Source organism: Arachis hypogaea, chromosome 9 (genome assembly GCF_003086295.3).
Source record: "Arachis hypogaea cultivar Tifrunner chromosome 9, arahy.Tifrunner.gnm2.J5K5, whole genome shotgun sequence".
Taxonomy (NCBI): Eukaryota; Viridiplantae; Streptophyta; class Magnoliopsida; order Fabales; family Fabaceae; genus Arachis; species Arachis hypogaea.
In genome coordinates this window covers 94,665,476-94,681,562 of record NC_092044.1, presented here as the reverse complement: position 1 = coordinate 94,681,562, position 16,087 = coordinate 94,665,476, and the positions used below count along the sequence as shown (strand labels likewise).

The 16,087-nt window shown below is 35.4% G+C and overlaps 1 long non-coding RNA gene across 2 annotated transcripts; it reads left to right on the top strand.

Annotated features, from left to right (window-relative positions):
• The first annotated feature begins 4,268 nt into the window (after positions 1–4,268).
• On the top strand, positions 4,269–8,585 carry LOC112711252 (uncharacterized). 2 transcript variants are annotated; one of them, XR_003157382.3, is made up of 6 exons: positions 4,269–4,812; positions 5,514–5,615; positions 5,706–5,769; positions 6,089–6,162; positions 7,523–7,793; positions 8,237–8,585. It is a non-coding gene; the product is annotated as an uncharacterized lncRNA (long non-coding RNA). The 2 variants fall into 2 exon arrangements; XR_003157383.3 differs by having other exon boundaries at positions 4,296–4,812; positions 4,989–5,615.
• The last annotated feature ends 7,502 nt before the right edge of the window (positions 8,586–16,087 follow it).

Sequence of the window (16,087 nt, the reverse complement as noted above, 5' to 3'; positions counted from 1 at the left end):
CAAACCATAGCATACATCAAACTGCCAACTGCAGATGTATATGGAATCTTCTTCATTTTTGCTTTCTCTTTCTCACTTGTAGGACATTACTGCGAACTCAGCTTGAAATGACTAGCAAGTAGAGTACTAACAGGCTTGGAATTACTCATGCTAAACCTCTCTAAAACCTTCTCAATATACTTCTGTTGTGACAACCACAGTTTTCCATTCTTCCTGTCACGAGTGATACTCATGCCAAGGATTTTCTTTGCAGGACCCAAATTCTTCATAGTAAAGGATCTGTTCAAGTCTTTTTTAAGACTTTCAATCTTCTTAGTGTCATGACCAACAATCAACATGTCATCAACATAAAGCAAGAGAATTATAAAATCACTATCAGAGAATTTCTTAACATACACACAATGATCAGAAGAAGTCTTACTATCCCATGACCTTTCATGAAGGAATCAAATTTCATGTACCACTGTCTTGGTGCTTGCTTCAGCCCATATAAGCTCTTCTTCAACTTGCATACAATGTGCTCCTTTCCTTTAACCTCGAAACCCTCTAGTTGCTTTATATAAATTTCTTTATCTATGTCACCGTGAAGGAATGCAGTCTTCACATCAAACTGCTCATCCTCTAAATTCAAGCTAGCCGCTAATCCAAGCACAATTCAAATAGAGGACATCTTCACAATTGAAGAGAAAATCTCCTCAAAATCAATACCTTTCTTTTACTCAAAACCTTTCACAACCAATCGAGCTTTGTGCCTTGGCCGTGAGACATTTTCATCCGTTTTCAATTTGAACACCCATTTATTCTTGAATGCTCTCTTATCCTTCGGCAAATTCACCAATTCAAAAGTATGATTCTCATGCAAGGATTTTATTTCTTCTTGCATGGCCTTCAACTAATATTCCTTATGCTCATCAGACACAGCTTCCTAGTAGCTCTCTGCCTCTCTAGTCTCAATGTTCATCACATACTCATGAGGAGAGTATTTATGAGAAGGATGACGCTCTCTAGTAGATCTTCTCAATTCAGACTCAACTGGTGGTTCAGGTGAAACTTCAACATCTAGCAGAACTTCTGCATCTGGCACCTCAGGTTGAGGTGTAGGTTCATCATGCAAATCATCACCATCATTATCAACTTGTACATCTCCCCCATCAATAGGAGGTCTAGTGGAAGGACCAGGTTCGTCATTAGCAGAACGTCTAACAATTATTGTTGGCTTATCTGTCTTCTCAAGGTCTTCAATAGTTTGGTCTTCAAGAATAATTACATCTCGGCTTCTAATTATCTTCTTTCTCACCGGATCCCACAATCTGTAACCAAAGTCTTCGTGATCATAACCCATGAAGATACACTACTTTGACTTTCCATCAAGTTTGGACCTTTTATCTCTTGGAATGTGAACAAAAGCTCTACAGTCGAACACTCGCAAGTGACTATAGGAGACATCTTTCCCTCTCCAAACTTTCTCTATAGCATCACCGTTAAGTGGAACTGAAGGAGAAAGGTTGATCAAATCTACTGCAGTCCTTATCGCTTCACCCCAAAAGGATTTAGGCAACTTTGCATGAGAGAGCATACATCTGACTCTATCATTAATAGTGCGATTCATTCTCTCTGCAACTCCATTATGTTGAGGAGTCTTCAGAACTATCTTCTCAAACTTGATCCCATGTCCTTTACAATACTCTTCAAATAGACCCCTGTATTCACCACCATTATCTGCTCGAACACATTTCAATTTCCTTCCTGTTTCTCTTTCAACACTTGCATGAAAGTGTTTGAAGATTCTGAGCATCTGGTCTTTAGATTTCAAAACAAAAGCCCACATTTTTCGAGAATAATCATCAATAAAAGTAACAAAATATGATGCATCACCTAGTGTCTTAGCATCTATAGTGCAAACATCAGCGTGAACTAAATCTAGAACATGTGATCTCCTATGAGGTCTAGAATTATGAAATGGTACTCTAGCATGCTTTCCAACAAAACAATGAGTGCAAGTATTTAAAGTTGTACCTTTCACTGGAAGTGAGTGCTTCTTGGCCAAGACGTTTAGTCCTTTCTTGCTGAACTGACCAAGACGTATGTGCCACAAATTAGAAGAGGAATCATCAGCTATATTCAATCTTCTTTGCACAACTTTACTTGCAACAGGTAGAGAGTAGTGAGACTATTATCTTCTCTAGCAACAATGAGAGCCTCTTCGGTAATCTTGCATTTTCCACTACCAAAGGAAGTGCAATACCCCTCTTGATCCAATGCCTTCACTGAAATGAGATTGAACCGCATATCTGGCGCATGCCTAACGTTCTTCAATTGCAACTTGCATCCCATGTTGGTTTTAAGCCACATATCATCCATACCAATGATATCACACACTCCTTTATCTCCCAATTTGATCTTGTCAAAATTTCTAGCAGTATAGGAAGTGAAAAATTCACGTTTCAGAGTGACATGACATGAGGCACCAGAGTCCATAATCCATAATCCAAGTGGAATCATCACAGACAAGATTCACATAATTTTCATCATATGTGATAAGAACATCTTCATAAACAATAGCAGCAGTTTCTTTATCACTATCTTTACCTTTGTCTTTGTTTCTTCCCCTTGATTGTTCTCTTTTCAAGAACCTACAATACCTCTTGATATGGCTTGCCACAATGGTGACAAATAAACTCCTTTCTTGGCTTATACTTTCCTCTTGACTTGCTTCGATTCTCTGACTTGTCAGAACTGTGAGGTTTTCTACTTTGACTTCTCTACCGTGACTCTGAAACAAGTGCTTCTGACTGTAAGGAGGCATTAGTCAAACCTCACTCTTTTCTTCTGGCTTTTTCATTCAGCATGCTCTCTTTAACCATTGCTAACATCTACTTTCTATTTGGAGCTGAGTTAGTCAGTGTCACAACCAGAACTTCCTAACTATTAGGCAAAGAGCTCAACAACAACAAGGCTTACAACTCATCATTCAAAGTGATTTCATTATTTGTTAGTTGGTTCACCATCTCCTGAAAAATGCTCAAGTGCTCCGGCATTGATTTACCTTCAGTATACTTCATATTGACAAGCTTCCTGATAAAGAATGCTTTGTTTTGCACATTCTTCCTCTCATATAACTCCTACAATTTGTTCCACATCTTCTCAGTATTCGTTTTGGTGTCACTATGTGGATACACACTAAGATCGAGCCATTGCCTAATCAAAGCAACTGCCTTCCGATTAATCTTCTTCCATTCAGCATCGGATTTAGTACCTTTGGATTTGTCTCCCTCCATAGGATCATACAAGTCCTTGTTATACAACATATCTTCCATGAAGGTCTTCCAAATTGAATAATTTTGGGAATTCAATTTGACCATATTTGGTCCATGAGTATTTTCCTCCATTTAATCAGCACAGAGACAAACAACCAAGCTCTGATGCCACTTTATTGGGAAAACTCAACAAAGGTTCAAAACAAGAACCTGTCTAACAACAGAAGCACCAAAAATAATTTTCTCACAACCTGTGCAATTAAATAGGCAATACCAAAGATACTCCAAGCAACAAATATAATGGCAGAAATTAAATAATCAAACACCAGAATTTTAATGTGGAAAAACCCCCAAAAGAGGGACAAAAAACCCACGGGACCAAGTCCAGAAAAATCTTCCACTATCAGAATAATGGATACACAAACAGTCTTCCTAGTGACACTAGGGCATCTCAACAATCAACAAAATACATTACCAAAACTGGTGGAATCAACATAAATTCTCCACAAAGTGGGTATCTCAAATCAGGCAAAAGAGAAGGCAATACAACTAACAAGTTATATCCTAATGTTCATCTCCACACCAGGAATAACATACTAAAATTTCATAAGAAATGGAGCGAATTTACCTGATCAATGTGATCAAAATGGCAATGCTCTTTTCCCCCAATTTTCTTCTTCTCTTGACGTCGAAACCACTCCTCACTCTCTCTGTTTCATTTTGTTTCAAAATGAGGGCTTCAAAAATCTCACTCTCTCTCTCCTTACCGTGGCTTTACTACAAGAAAAACATCCATTCAACCACACTTTTTTTAAGCTATATTTGAAAAGCGTAGCCTATGCTTTTCTCTGTGTTCCCTTTTTATAAGGGAATAGAAAACACAATTGTTGCATCATTTAAAAAGTGTAGCCTTAGATACAATAAAGATCACTTATAAAGCGTAGCCTTATATTGATATTTATGGGTACACTTTTCATACTAAAAGAAGCGCTTTTAAAAAGTAACCTATTTATTATGTTTTGGGTGCACTTTAAAAGTGATGCTTAATGTATCTAGAGCCAAATACACAAACGCTTATTAATTTTTGTTTTTTTTTTCATCAAATCACATATTACCATACACTCTAGGGTCTGCAAACAGCCCTCTTCTCTCAGCACCACAAGACGCAGCCATGCACCCTCGGTCCCCCTCATTGCTCACGAACGGTGTCACCACCTTTCCTCTCTCAGCCCTCTCTCTACCTCTCACCATCTGCCATCACCCTTTCCCTCTCAACCCTCTCTTTGTCTCTCACCAGCCACCGTCACGGCTTCTATCACAACTCACGAGCCTCAGAGTCATGACGGTGCTGTGCTGCTTCTCGCCTCTCGGTGATGATGAGTTGACGACCCTCAGCGACAACGAACGCAAAGTGTGACAGTGCTTCTCTGACCCTCAACGATGATGACTGGTTTTCCTGTCTCAGTCACGACGGTGTTGTCCCCAATCATCCTCTTCTTTTCTGCTACTAGTCTTCTTCTTCTTCTTCTCTTCTTTGACCTCTGCTCAAGCTCAGGTAAATAATTATTGTTTTGATTAGGGAATTTGATGATTGAAACTTCTGATTAGGGGTTTTTATGATTGTTCTGATTAGGAGAGGTTCTACGATTATTTGTTTTTTAATTAAGAAGCATCATGTTTTTTTAATTTGTTTATAGTTTTGATGTTTCCTAATTATTTTCAAGTTTTCAGGTCCTGTGGCTGCTGTGTTAAGGGGTTGTTGGTTTATGGACTACTCTAATTTCCTAAAATTGTTGATTTCTATTGTTGTTTGGTGCACTACTTACATTGCTGTTGCTTTTCTTGATTCCTTTCCGTCCGTTAATTGTCTTACAGCTTTCTAAGCTTCAGAGAGGTCAGGGTAGATTGCTTGAGTTAGTTACAAATGGTGTATTTTAGAGGAGAGGAAGAACAAAGAAAACTTTAGCAGAAATTATTAGAAGAGATTTAAAAATGAATGAGATAAACACAAAGATGACTTATGACAGGGCACAATAGCATTGGTTGTTTCATGTATCTAACTCTAGTTATTGTTATTGTCTTTGTTGTTTTGTGTATTGTCTAATCTTTGTAAGCTATCTGCATCTAGTGGGACAAAATTATTAAACTTTGTTTGCAAATTTCTTTCTTTTAATTTTGTTTTTTTAAAAGTGGGTTCTTGTAGCTGTGAATCTATTAAGATTTTTCTGAGTGTCTAATTTTGTTTCCTCTTATTAGTCCACATATTGCTCGAGTTTGTATGAACACTGTATAGCTACTCGGCACATAATGCATATTTATTCTCAATCCTTGGAGAAGCTTGCCCCACACATTCAACAGGTTTGTTTAGTATAGCCTTGTGATTTAAAGCCTCAGGCACTTTATTGTTATTTTCTCTGTTCTTATATTTTCCTACTTGTTTGATATTAGGTCAGCATAGAAAGTAATGGAAAGGGAGTTTTGATTGACGGGATACCTCTACCATTTGAAGCGGGTGAGATTGATTTTGGTAAACTAGAAACAAACAACATAGATAGATATATTTTGCTATAATTTGTATTTGAATGTTAGTTTGTGATTTTTTAACACTAATGTGTAGTTTTAATTGATTATTATGGTTGATGAGGACAAAAATTCATAAAAAAATTTCATGAAAGTGTTACAACTATGTAACTAGATATTTAGATGGTAGCACGAGATTGGATTTTAATGTAAAAGTGTTTTATATTGAAGGGTGCATAGAATTTAAACTCTATTTTTTAGTTACGATCTTGTAGTCTAACCACAATTTATAATTGATTTGCTTCTTGCAGGTGAGGTAGGGAGTAATCATGATGAGCTAATGACAAATTTTTTTGCACAACCAGATGCCCTTGCCTATGAGAAGGTGCATTCATAATCTCTCTCTTATATTATCTTAGTCCACCCCTCTATAAAATAGAATTCAATTGTACTTGCTTTGATTCCTTTATATTCATAGTCCATTCTTCTCTTAGTGTATACTTGACATGATAGTGAAATAGTGATAAATTGTGGTTTCTATCCTACCATGGGTTAAAACCTTTATGAAAATCTAAATTTATAATGGTAAAATTTCTCATCATATAATTAATTCTTCTTATATGATGTTAGCTGTCATTTATTGATTGGTTTGCACTATTTTATAGTTGAGAAAAATTATTTTCATGTATTTTCCTATCCTAAGCCTTGTGTTTCCTTTCTCATTTGTTCTCCCATTTAATAAGTTGATGCTGAGAGAGCCTATCATCAAAATGCCCTTGTCATTCTAGAAAAACTATATACTGAGGTTAGCCCTTGTAGCCTGAACTATAAAAATGAGAGTTAAGATTCAAGAACTATGTATGAAGAGAGATTTTATACTTTTACCAAAACTTACCATTATATATATAGTTTCACGGTCTTTTTATTTAGTAACTTTTGGGAGTGGATGCATGAGTAGATATTGCGAAATATGGTTGACGGTATGACCATCTTTTCCTTACTCCTTGTATTGCTATGCACTAGAGAGATTGTAACTGAAAATGGGTAAAAGAAAGTACTGATCAGATTGATGATCTCTATTTCTATAGTTATAATATTGTATACTAAATTGGATAGCTTAATTCTGTACAAACAGTTTTGTCACTTGTATCGTCTTTCTTAACTTGGATTAGTTTTTCGAATATTAGCTTCTATGGATTTGGTTTGCATATGGCTGGAAAGCATTTATTGCGGGCTATATTGACAATTGGACATTGACCTTGTATGGCTTCTTTGTTGATCATCGATTGTCTTACTGTGTCCACTATTGTAACTTGCAAAATTTTGTTGTTGCAATGTTGCTAGTCCTATTTCTTATATAGTACTGCTAGTTTTTCAAGTGTTGTTTTTGAAACTGCCTTTGTTATTGCTGTTTTCTTAATTTTATTACTTGCAAAATTTGAACGTATGTTATTATTTCAACACTGTAAATGGTGAAAGTTTAACAGAAAAAACTGCTAATTTTTATGTTATTATCATCTTTAGTTTCCTTTCCTTGCTAATTCTTAAAAAAAATGCTCTACTTCATTAGTGCTTCTGATCACTTTTGCTGGTTTCATTAGTGAATTTAGTTTATTATGCATATTATTTTTTATTATAAGGCATATTATTAGTGTTTCTGATCACTCTTGCTTATTTAATTTTTATTAGTGCTTCTGATCACTTTTGATTCTAAATTGATGATTCTATTGTTGATTTTATCAAAGAAAACATGAATTCAGAGAAAGCTGCACAAATTCCTAGAAGAACTACAAGGTCTTTAGCTTCATCTTCTGCACAAAATTCTGCTTCATCTTTAGTTAAGTTTTGTTTGCTTTCTATTTCTTTTTGGTCTTTACTTTCATCCTATATTATTATTAGTTAACTGGTTTCAATTTCGTTCCTTGGGTTTGAGTTTCTTCTCGAAAATCCCTGGTTGAATCATGGATAAGAGCATGTTAGCTGGTTTGATGAGGCTTTGCAGCAGGAGATAAGTTGGTAATTCAATTTTCGCAATTAAAGTAAATTGTTAATTCATATGCTATCTGATCTTTTCCACTAGAACAGGACAAGTACATTTCAGCAATGCAAACTAGAAAGCAAATTTGGTGATTTCTTTTTCTTTCTTAATTTGTGTACTTAAAGTACAGAAAATATACTCCTAAGATATTTATTCGATCAAAAATATAGACAATGGTATCAAGTGCTTCATTCTTTATAATTCCAAGATTTTTTCTTCTTGAAAGAAAGAAAGAGCTCAACACTTATAGTGGAGCTTATTACAATTGAAGAATTTAAAAAAAGAAACAAAGACAACTAAAGTAATTCCAAGATTCATTTTCTTACATGGTGAAGCATTTTTATTAATCATCTGTGTTTGAAGTTGTTCTGCAGAGAATTATATCTCCAATAAACTTCTTATGTAACTTTTGTTTGTGTAGATATAAGCTGCATTTTGAATGGACGAAATCAGGAGAACTCCTCCAACACCACAAGATGAGATGAGAACAGGAATTAGCTACTTCCACGATAAATGAAGAACATAGGGATAAATGAGCGGGTAATCAGAGAGTGACTCCTGAATTGATAAGGGATGTTTGTTTACTAGCTAGAATGATGGCTACTAATTTGTATTATTCCTAGATAAAATATCTTATGTTTGAAGTATTTTATTTTTAGAGAAATAATTTGTATTATTCCCAAATAGAAGATTTTATGGCTACTAATTTATTATGGCAACTAAATCTTGTTCAAGGATAATTTTTATTATTTAAAGAATATTACATAGTATTATTATGTATTTATTTTTATTTTATAATGTTTCATTAATTTAATTAAAAATATAGGATTATACATATAATTATATTATTAAATATTAGGTTTTAAAAAAATCATTAATATATATATAGAAAAAAAAACAATGAGAGACCTAAGGCTACACTTATATATAGTAGCTATGGTATACAAAAAAAAGAGGAACCTAAGGCTACACGGTAGCCATGGTATACAATGTGGCTACGCTTTACAGGTGATGCAGTAGCGCTGAAAAGTGTAGCCTATTCTAGTAAAAATGAAAGCTGAAAAGCGTAGCTTTTGGTCCTGGACAGCATCACTTGAAAATCGCACTCTATTCCCAAACGTCAAAAGCGCACTCTATTCCCAAACGTCAAAAGCATAGCCCTTAGTGTAGAAAAGCGTAGCATTTGAGAATAGGCAACGGCGGAATAGGCATCCCCTACTAAATTGTCTCCGTAGCCCGAAAAGCATAGCCTTAGCCTAAAGCATCATTTTTTTACTTTTGACTACACTTTTCAAGTGTACTTGAATAGGTATTTTTCTTGTAGTGCTTATTAGCCACTCTTCTTTCTTTATTTTTTTGTTTTGTTTTAAAAACTTGTTGGCCCCACTTGGTTGGGGACCTACCAACAAGACTTTTACATTTATTTATACTATATTCCATAATTTTTTTATGTCAGTGTGACTTGAAAATTATAGAATTTTAGTATAATTTTAAATTTTTTTTGAAGTTTCTCCATTCTTCTAAACTACTCTTATTTATAGACCACAATATTGCATTGCTGAATGTTTCTTTTTTTTTTTCCACGATTTAACTTTTTCTTTCTTTTGGGTTCCCACAATCCAAGACCTTGTCTTGACCATGAAGAACCTTGTTTTTCAAACTACAAATTTCACATCTTTTTCTTTTAGAAATTCTTTGCATACAAGCGATTAGGGCTTGTAAGCCTTACAAGTCAATTAACCACTAACCCCCCAAAATGCGCTTCTAGTGTTACATCGCTTACACGCGCTATATAACAGATCCCGCAAATATATAACTACCAATTTTAAAAGATTTGTTTCCTTCTTCGTTCTCCTTCTTTCCAAATTTCTGCGTTCTTCTTCTCGTGCATCTTCCCCTGCCTTTTCGATTGTTTTTCCCCTCCTTTCTCACTGGTTTGTTCTTCGTCATTGACGTGAGTTCCTCTCTCTGTAACTCCAGCTTCGTTTTTTTTTTATTTTCTAGTTTTTGAAATCAAAGTTTGAACTCATTTTGAAGATAATGGATGATTCAACCTCAGATTGTCAACTGAATCAGGCTGAAGTGAATTTTGAATTTGAATCTAACGAAGTTCCTGAGGTTTGATTTACATTCACAATTACGATTACTCTCAATTTTGTTACAGTTATTCGTATACCATTGTGTAGCTGAATAATTCGTTAACATTGACTATGAAATTAATGCGTGAACATAAATCTCTGGATTGAATCTAATGTATTAGTTTTGATTAATTATCTGCAATTTATAGCAGACGCTCGGGTGTAGATCAGAATTTTTTGGGTGTATTTTAGGGGGAAGTGTGGGTGTATTTAGAGTTTATGGCTTTTTTGTTATTTTAGTTGAGTTGTTGTCGTTCGGGTGTATTAGATCAGACATGATTGGGTGTATTTTTAGTTTTTGACATGGTGTATTCTGCAGCCTCTCTCTATTTTTGATGACCAGTTTGTTTCCAAGGTTAGAATGACCTTTACCACCCTTGAAGATGCTGGAAAATTTTACAGCAACTACGCCAAGGCTGCAGGTTTTTCTACAAGAGTTCAGAGCACAAATAGGAAGGGAAACAAGATTAAGAATCAGTTGATTACATGTAGCAGAGAAGGAAAATGGAAATCTAAAATATCTCCGACCGAGAAAACAAATCCCACAGCCAGTTTAAACTGTCCAGCAAGAATTTATATACACATATTGAAGGATGTTGGTGCTTGGATCATTTCAAAAGTTGTGCTGCATCATTCACACCCTTGCTGTCCAAGTAAAGCAGAGATGCTCAAACAGCACAAGGAACTAAGCATGTCCATTCGTCGTACAATAGAGAATAACGAGGAGGCTGGTATTAGACCAAGCAAAACTTACCAATCATTTGTTGCGGTAGCTGGGGGTCACTGCGAGTTAAATTTTATTGAAAAGGATGTGAGGAATTACATTACGAGAGAAGTGTGGAATGTTTCTGAACAAGAAGATGCAAAGGAATTTGGGAAATATTTGTTAACAATGAAAGAGAAGAATCATAATTTCTTTTTTGAGCTTGAACTCAAGGATGATCAATCGATTAAGCTAGCTTTTTGGGCCGATGCAAGAAGTAGAGCTGCCTTTGAGTATTTCGGAGATGTTATTTCATTCGACACCACCTACAATACAAACAGGTAATAAATTGTCCATGTTTATGATGCTAAATTAATGTTGTTTTATGAACCTGCTGCAGAGGTGTATATTGGGTGTTTTTAGGTGTATACAAAGCATTTTTTGGGTGTACGTAATGATTTTTCATTCTATACTATGGTAATTTGTTTCAGGTATAATTTGGTTTGTGGTTCTTTAGTCGGGGTGAATCACCACGGTCAGTCAACACTTCTTGGATGCACTTTAATGAAAAACAAAGAAATCGAATAATTCAAATGGTTATTTCAATGTTGGCTTCGTTGCATGGGAGGAAATGCTCTGAAAGGATTTTTCACCGATCAATGTGCATCAATGAAAAGGGCTTTAGAGGCTTGTATGCCAACAACAATTCACCGTTAGTGTATTTGGCACATAATGAAGAAGATTCCAAGCAAATTAAACGGGTACCAGGGACATGCAGAAATTGAACAAGAAATGAGCCAAGTTGTTTGGAACTCTCATAGTAAAGACTTATTTGATAGGAATTGGAATGATTTTCTGCTGAATTTTGGTATTGTGGACAACAAGTGGCTGTCAGGTAACGTTTGTTTAGAATGTGCAGCAGAGGTGTAAATTGAATTTTTTTGGGTGTATGTATAATCTATTTTTGGGTGTATTTTACAGATCTCTATGAAGACCGTCATATATGGGTTCCAATCTATCTGGATCACCACTTCTGGGCAGGGATGAGAAGCACACAAAGGTGCGAGAGTATGCATTTATTTTTTAACAAGTTTATTACCCGGAACAGGTTGTTTATTCAATTTGTCAAACAATACGATAATTGCCTCGAAAGCAGGGAGCAAGCAGAGAGAGAATCAGATGCTGCAGATTTTCATAAGGTGATACTGTGTGCAACCAAATCCTCCATTGAAGCTCAGTTTCAAGATGTGTACACTCATCAAAAGTTTAGGGAAGTCCAAACACAATTCAGTATACGAAGTTGGAGAACAAGTTTCCAGCTCAATATTCAATAAGTTTGTGGTTACTTACGACTCAGTACCAGCCGAGGTAAAATGTCAATGCTTATTATTTGAGTCAAGAGGGTTATTGTGCCGTCACGTACTAAGCGTGTTAAGCTTTGAACAAGTAAGCCAAGTGTCACCTAGATATATACTAAAACGATGGAGCAAGAAGGTAAAGAGGCGACACACACACATCAAGAGCAGCCACGACGAGCCACTGTTGGAACCAAGAAGCAAGAGGTTTGACGAATTGGTTTTTCGTTCGCAAAATATTTGCGAATTTGCATCAGAATTGGAGGAGCTGACTACAATTCTGCACCGTGCGTACGATACCATCATGGTTAAGATGGAATCATTGAAAGCCAAAAGGAAGGGGATATCTTCTTTATCTCACGAAGACGCCAACTTGGAATCCATTAACGAGCTTCAAATCCCTCCAAGGATTCAAACAAAAGGACGTTCAAAAAATAGGCTAGGTTCAAAGTTGGACAAACAGATTGCAAATGATTCAAAGAAGAAGAAAACAAAAGCTTTAAACAAGGTAAAAGTGATGTTTTTTAAATATGTGGTAATTGAGTTTAATTTTCTCGTTAATTGTTTAGCTAATATGTGAGTTTATTATATTCAGTTAAACCTCTTTGATGCTGCATCAGTGGTGCATTCAAATTCTAGCCAATATCAAGAACGTGTTATGAATTATCAGTTCAGGATACCAGCAGCAGCGGATAACTCTTTGGGTGTATAGTTACAGAATATGGGTGTAAAAGCACTGTTCTTTTGGGTGTATTTCTGAATTTTCTTGTGTTTCACATTTTACATATATATATATATATATATATGTATATATATATATATTATATATATATATGTTTATATATATACTTCACAATCTGCTGTTTATGTTATAAAATATTATTTATTTTTTTTTACTACGGTTTAAGGGTTTTAGGGTTTAGGGTTTAGGCGTTAGGTTTTTAGGGTTTAGGGGTTTAGGGGTTTATAGGTATAGGGTTTAGGGTTAGGGTTTAGGGTTTTAGGGTTTTATGGATTTAGGGTTTAGGGTTTTAGGGTTTAGGTTTTTAGGGTTTTAGAGTTTAGGGTTTTAGGGTTTAGGGTTTAGGGTTTAAAGTTTAGGGTTTTAGGGTTTAGGGGTTAGGTTTTTAGGGTTTAGGGTTTAGGGTTTTAAGGTTTAGGGTTTAGGGATTTAGGGTTTTAGGGTTTAGAATTTTAGGGTTTAGGGTTTAGGGTTTAGGTTTTAGGGTTTAGGTTTGTAGGGTTTAGGGTTTAGGGTTTAGGGTTTAGGGATAAAGCATTAGTGGATAGAAGTCTGGTGTATATTTAACTTTCCTTGGGTGTAAAATAAAATCTTATGGGTGTAAAAATTACTGATTTGGGTGTATAGTAGTTTGGTTGGTTTAGGGTTTAGAGTTTTGGGTTTAGGATTTTAGGGATTTATGGTTTTAGGGTTTAGGGTTTAGGGTTTTGGGTTTTGGGTTTTGGGTTTAGGATTTTAGGGATTTATGGTTTTAGGGTTTAGGGTTTAGGGGTTAGGTTTTTATGGGTTAGGTTTTTATGGTTTTGGGTTTAGGGTTTTGGGTTTTGGGTTTTGGGTTTAGGGTTTAGGGTTTAGGGTTTTAGGGTTTAGGGTTTAGTGGTTAGTTTTTTAGAGTTTAGGGTTTAGGGTTTTAGGGTTTAGGGTTTAGGGTTTTAGGGATAAAGCTTTAGTGGATAGAAGTTTGGTGTATATTTAACTTTCCTTGGGTGTAAATGAAATCTTATGGGTGTAAAAATTACTGATTTGGGTGTATAGTAGTTTCGTTGGTTTAGGGTTTAGGGTTTAGGGATTTAGGGTTTATGGGTTAGGTTTTTAGGGTTTAGGGTTTAGGGTTTTAAGGGTAAAGCATCAGGGTATAGTAGTTTGGGTGTATATTCAACTCCCTTGGTTGTATATTCAACTTTCTTTGGGTATAAAATTTTATGTTTTGGGTTTATATCTCGTTATATGTTTTCCTTCATACTTTACCACCTGTAATACAGAGCTTTTGAATACAGCACAGACAGTTTAACTATGGAAAATAATTTCGTTGAATAGAAGTTGTTTATAAATGCAAATTTTTACAACATGTGTTCTATTTACAAGTCTAAATATCATTAGAATCTATTTGGCAATATGGACTCAATAACAATGAGGATGGCTTGGACAGTCTTATTGCATTACTTCCTCTAATGGCTTCAGCTTTGTTTTGATTCATTTCATGGAATAGAATTCGGGAAGCATATTCTACTCTAAAGTAGTCCACTTCGTCCTACAGTTAAAAGGAATATTGTGTTTAATCAACCATGTTAATTGAATAAAGTAATACAGAGTTATTTAATTTTAAACACATTTACCTGGGTCCAGTTGTCCCACTCATACTTCAACCTTTTAATATTTTCGGGCTGAATTATCTCAAGCCACTTCATTACGTAAATAGCACAGTCATAGCTGAAAACCAAGAAAATAAATTACAAATTACATATAGGAAAGTTTAATTTTCAGAGTTAAAGATTTATACCTTGTCTTTTGGCCTGAGATGTTAAGGTATGGCGGTTCAATTTCCTTGTCCTTGTCCCTTGTCTTCAGAGGTGCCCCCAAGCATATACTCTAATTCGTGAAATTACATATCTCTTAAAACACAAAATAAATTAGTAATACATGGATAAATTTAATAAAGGAAGACACCCAAAGGAGCACAAACTTAAACCTTATTTTGAACAGAAATACACCCAAATATTAAAATACAAAACACAGAACCAACTTACAATGAATGTATTTAGGGCTGTTCACTTATCGGACGGAGATTTCGTGTGATATGGGTCGACTATATAAAATTTCCGCTTTCTTGTATCAGACAACCATAACCACCAATGGTCCGAATGGCAAACAGGTGCAAAATTCTGAAATATGTTCAGATTGAACACTATTTTAATTTGTTTGGCACATAAGTAAAAAATGGTAATAAGAAGTTTTAGAAATGAAAACTTACATAACGATGTGATACTAATTTTTTATGGTCCAAGAAGAGTATAAACATTGGGTAGTCTTCCACCCTGAATGGCCTATTGGTTTTAGGGTTTAAGAATACCCCTTCTGGATGATGTACAATGGCCATGTTTTGCAAAAATTGTGAACCACCAAATAAATACCAAAAATACACCCAAACGAATGCAAAAAATAAACCCAAATGAATACACAACTTACACCCAATTGAACACAGAAAATTCACCCAAATGAACACATAAAATACACCCAATTTAAGAAAAAAATACACCCGAAGGAATGCAGAAAATACACCCAAAATTCGTGTAACCAACCCTTACCACAATATTATGGGGGAGACAGTATACTTCTTTTTGAAACCTTTTAATCTTTTGCTGGTTTAGGATGAGGCACATGGCAGAGACAATCTAGAAAAAGATGCCGAAATCAATTTACATGAATTAGCATTGCAGTTAATTTTGGTGATAAAAACATTTATGTTATTGTAATATTACCTCAGCTTCTATATGCGTTTCAGCTGCGAGTGATGCAAGGTGGACTTTTGACAAAATGTATTTATCTTGGGCTTGGAGTGTGCACACGGTGTCAAACTCATTAATTAGTCCATTTGCGTATGTCTTCACTCGTATGGCTCGGATGTAGCATTTCTCTTTCATGTCAGAAGTATCTTCATTCGTCCTCGCATGAGTTTCAAACTTCTCAAAACTCTCTCCACCACTCTCCTTTTGAATCTCTGGGCTTTTTCCTTTTGTTGTCACCCCACCACTTGTAATTTTTTCTACCAGATCTCCTAATTGTTCTAGCAGTTTTGGGGTTTCAGGAGTTTTGACCCTTTCTCCATCTTGCGTTGCCGCCCCCTCCTGCGTTGTTGCTTCTTCTTGGCTTGAATCAGTGAAGCCAAGACTGAATGATGGCAGCGGATCTATTTTAGGAACATACGATGCTGTTCGTGCCATCATAATCAACGCAATAGTGTCTTCTGGGGCTGGATTACTGTGTGATCATGTATAACATATATTAAGAATAAGAATATACGAATGATAACGAAACATTGATTTTAATCTGATGA